The sequence below is a fragment of the Gossypium hirsutum genome, chromosome A07 (assembly GCF_007990345.1).
Source record: "Gossypium hirsutum isolate 1008001.06 chromosome A07, Gossypium_hirsutum_v2.1, whole genome shotgun sequence".
NCBI classification, from domain to species: domain Eukaryota; kingdom Viridiplantae; phylum Streptophyta; class Magnoliopsida; order Malvales; family Malvaceae; genus Gossypium; species Gossypium hirsutum.
The window spans coordinates 53850169-53855391 of record NC_053430.1 but is presented as its reverse complement, the minus strand read 5'-3'; the positions used below and the strand labels follow the sequence as shown (position 1 = coordinate 53855391).

Genomic DNA, 5223 nt, shown 5'->3' with positions numbered 1-5223 from the left:
ATTACAATTTGACATGTATACTTGCTAACACCATAGTTTAATCTTTTTATCTGTTTTGCTACAATATTTCTAATCCAAGCGTTCACACGTCTGGCGATGATCGGGTGGCTTAAATAGTCAAACAAAAGAGTGGGTGTCGAATAAAAACCTTCTGTAGGAAACAAGTAACTAATTCACATTGGTGGTTGATTTAACAATTGTATATGAAAATATATCTTAATTATATCCATATCTATATATAGATTTTAGAATTATTATATTCCATAATTTAGTTAAACAACTATTAATTTTAAATATAATTATAAAAAAATTAAAAAGATTAAGATAGAAACTTAAAAAAAATTGTTTAAAATATCAATATTTTGTACTAATTGATATAAATCAATATGTACAATACAAGACAATATTGACCGTGTTAAGTCAAACGCACCAAAATGACCAAAATCAACCGAAATGTTAACCAAAAGAAAACATAGACTACTTAATAACAATTTAAAAATGAAACATACAAATATAGTAATGACTACCATGATCTTGACTAAACCTTTGCTTAGTAAAGTGCAAAAACAATTACTAAGGATAATTCAAGTAGAAACTTAGAAGGATGAAAATAATTATCCATAAATGTACTTATTAAGAAAGATGAAAAAAGAGAATGTTATTCTTTCTCCTTAGTAGATTTTTGTATACAAATGCGCCTAATACTACTTATAATTCTTTCACAATTTTTAAATAGAAAAATAAATACACTTCAACATATTTAAACTTAGATCTTAACATACTTAAAACTTAGATCCTTCCACATTAACAATAATGTCGATACCAACCAAATTAAGATTCAATCAAACATTATTTGGTAAAGTTAAAAATGAAAAGAAAAAATAAAACATTTAAAAAATACATAAATTCTAAATTAACATTTACACACCTCATTTTCTCGTATCTTTCTAATCTAGCATCAAGATAAAAAATAAAAAATGATGATCTCTCCCATTTCCTTTTCACTTTTCTTCCCTATCAAGTATACTCAATTTATTTTCCTTCCACTTTTCAACACATTCCTCTCAACTAAGCACACACAAAAATACTCTAAAACTTCAAATAATTCTTATCTGCAGATGCTTTTTTCTTCCCGAGATTATAGATCTGTTTATGCTTTAGCATTTTACAGTTGTACATTGGATTGGAACATTTACACTCATTTTTCAAGGCTCGTCATCTTTTCAGTTTCCTGTATATTTCCTAGATAAAAAAAACACTAATGCGTATCATGTTGCAACTTCAACTTTCTCTTGAACCTGAAAGATATCATCGTAAGTTCGGAACTTCAATTAATGCAAGCAAGCTTAGGCAGACAGTCTTTTACTTCCAAAATGCAACATATATATATGGTTAATAATTTCACAAAGCTTAAAAAGATTCTAAATGTACTATAACATCTTTATGAAAGGGGAAAATTAAACGTTAAATACTTCCTAAAAAAAGACGCTTCTAAATAACATATATCCACCTTGAATAAGATTTACATATTTATGTCTCGTTGCACTAGTACTGCCCACTTGACATAAAAAATTCAACATCAAAGCTTAGGGTACCTCATTCCCTTGAAACAATAAACAGCATATTCCAGCATTAAGGAGACACTGCATTTTGAGTAAACAAGTATTCATGACACAGTGAAGTGATACATAGCCATACACATTCACGCATAAGAAATGGCATCTAATCTGACTAGACGAATATAACTTGCAGTTCAAACCAGCCTGACAAAGCACATGCACCACCTTAGATTAGCACAAGCAACTTAGATACAGCCATAACCACACAGTTTCCATCTCACCCCTGCTTTTCAATTTATGGTTATAAAGCATGGACGATTCTTTTAATTTCATCTCGCTTTCCTCGAAACAATAAATGGTGTACATGAAAGGATCTGCTCAAAAAACAATGTCAAAAGCTTGATCTGAAGCAAAGTTTTTTCAAGTATTTGAAAGATCATTGTGCGGTCATATACCCATATTAATGTTTAGGTAAGATTTGGATATATGAGCTTAAAGAAAAATGAAGTCCAAGCATGTCATAAACCTTACGTGCACCAGATCATGCAAGTTCTAAACTTTTTTTATGCCGTGGTTAAATTTTTATGCATTCCTAAAATATGTACCCCCAATATTGAAAGCCATCACCATGATTAATTAATATCTTCCAAGCATTTGAAGCCATCTAAGCGAGAACGCTGTTTATTTCAACAGTAGACTAGAAACTTATACCCGCTGTGTAATTTACCTAAGGCCCCTAAGATTTGCATACCAGAAAAACTAGATATTTAAAGAGCAAATACTCTCTATGTCAATAATGATCTAGTGTGTAATTACTAAATGCTAAATGTTCCATCCTCACCTAGAAAAAGGTTCTAACTGAACTCAAAATAACTACAATAAACTGGCAATAAAAAACTCGCAAGATAGCAGCTCAGCTAAACTTCAAGTTTTCTCTTTGATGAGAGGCTATAGGTTTGGTGCAGACCTAAAACTCAGGTTCTCTAACCAATAGACTGAAGACAAGCAAATCTAATAGTTCCTTTGATCTGCTAGGTAATGCCAACTTGCAAAAGTGCACAGTGCCTACTGAACCAAGTGATGAGAAATGCTGAAATTCTGGAAACCCAGCGCAACTTCTATGGAAGATCTTAAACACGTTCTATCTTGCATAAGGATGATAGCGACTACTGCCTCCATATCCCGTTCTACTACCATAAAATCCACCTGGGCCGCCAAAACCAGCACCAGGGCCAGTATCATAACTACCACTAGAGCCTGAACCACCATAACTTCCATAGCCTCCACCTCCACGACCATAGGGACCTATACCACTCCCACTAAACCCACCATAAGAACCAAATCGACTAGAATAACCGAATGATGAATCCCCACGATAACCAGAAAAACCACCAGCACCACCACCACCAAACCCCCATAACTACCACCAAAATCAGCAGCAGCACCATAACCACCATAATCTCCAAATCTAATGCCAAAACCTCCATACGACCTATAAGGAGCAGGACCAAAGGCACCACCACCAAAGCCACCATAATCACCAAATCCACCAAAATCATCATGATATGAGCGTGCCCTAGGTTCACTACTGTATGCAGGACCAGGTGGTGGGTTTGATGCTTTCTTTGGTTCAGCCTTCTTGATTTCAACCTACAACAAAGAAGCAAGTTAACCTAGGTTTCCTTCATGAATGAATTATCTTGACGCCCTGCCTTGAGAAGAAGAGTCATAACCAATGAACTCTGCTAAATTGAACTCTGAGAACAAAGAGAAGTGCATGATGAAATTTAACTCAATAGAATACAAGCAATATTTACTTCCATCACCAGAAGAGTTTGGCATGCAGCTTCGCACTGTATTCGTGCAAAGGGTATATACATATCTGCTTACATCAGATTGTTTAGGGAACCATTGAACAAAAGTACTCACCTGACTACCCTCCATATCTATCATATTTCCATTACCCAGCAAATTTTCAACAACTTTTTCATTGTCAAACACTATAAACCCAAAACCACGAGAGCGTTTGGTTGCATGGTCACGAATGATCTCATGTTCCACCACCTTTCCATACTTTGAGAAGAAATTCTTGAACTCATCTAAGGACCAAACAGCAATGAAAAACAAAAATAATAAATAAACAATACTCCAGTATAAACATCAAGAATAATGTTTAGTACAAAAACACTCATAATAAGATGCATATACATCAAATACCAGACCTTCGGTAACTGATGTTGGAATCCCACCAACAAATATTTTCTTTGTCTTGAAATCATTTGACTGTGAAGAACCTTTAGGAATAGTTCTTTTAATCTCAACCTGTGCGATAAAAAAAATCAATCATTAATGATAGATTGTAAACACTTCAAAAAATCTCACAACAATATCAACCCAACTTTTCCATGAAACACGAAAACCACATTAGTGCTAAATCTACACCAACAACATGGTGCTCACTTGCTAAGCTTCACAATTCAAATACAAAGTATGAAATATTTCTTTAGTTCAATGACTACAACATTAGAGCTAACAAACTTAGCTAACTCAAATGCAAAGAGTAACTAATCTCTAAGAAAACCAACAACCAAACTCTAAACTTATTAGAAACTGAGGCAGTTTAAAAGTTGAGAATTTTCCAGATTCTAAACAACGGCAGAATCTTAAAACACGAAATGGTCAAAGCTTTAGCTCACTTGTTTGCCACTAATAACATGGTCCTCTTGCATAACAGTGTCAACAACAGATGGATCCGCAAAGGTAATGAAGCCGAAACCACGGGGCCGACCCGTATGCCGATCTTTCATTATAACAAAATCGGTTATCTCCCCATATTTTTCAAAATACTTGGTGAACGTCTCTGAAAAAACCCCCCACCAATATACCCAAAGCCCCCAACAAAAAAAAAAAGAAAAAAGAAAAGCTCAGTAACTTAAAGAATCCCGTCGAACGAAAACACATATAAACATCAAAGAGAAAAAAGAAGGCGAAGCTCACCGAGAGTCGTATCCTTAGCTAAGCCTCCGATAAATATTTTCCTGCGCAAGATAGAAGAAGGACAACGAACTATTAAACATTGAGGGTGTTAGGAAATAGGAAAAAGGGAAAGCGTAAGAATATGTATTACCCAGGGCTAGCGCCGTCGTTATCACTGCCTTTTCTGGAACTCATGAAAGCTTGGTTTTGGGATCTAACGAGAGATATGCGAATGGTTAGTCTCTAGGGTTTGGAGTTTCGCTGGAACAGAGGCAGGGTTTCAAATATAGATGAGAGAGGAATTGCTATAAAAGACAAGAACTAAAAATCTACATTGAGTAAAGTTCTTAAATATTTGTTTAAAAATAATTTAAATATGTTTAATAGATTTTTGGGTAAAGTTCAGAAATGGTCCCTAAACTATTACCATGTTCTGTTTTGGTCACTGAACTCTTCAAAATCAAAATTTTCAGTCGCTAAACATTAATAGCCTTTTGAAATTTGATAGAAGTGCTAATGTGAGCTTTATTTTATTGGTCTACTAACAAATCTAGCCTTATGATGTTTACATGTTCTATAAATTTGATCCTAAATATGAAATTTTCAAAAAATTTAGCCTTCAATATTTCCAGAATTGGTCATTTTATGTCAAACTCTAAAAATATCGGTAAGTTTAAACCACAACATT

At 34.0% G+C, this 5223-nt stretch overlaps 1 pseudogene; it reads right to left on the bottom strand.

The window, feature by feature from the left end:
- Window positions 1–779: 779 nt before the first annotated feature.
- Window positions 780–4859, bottom strand: LOC121231907 (heterogeneous nuclear ribonucleoprotein 1-like; annotated as a pseudogene).
- Window positions 4860–5223: the final 364 nt, after the last annotated feature.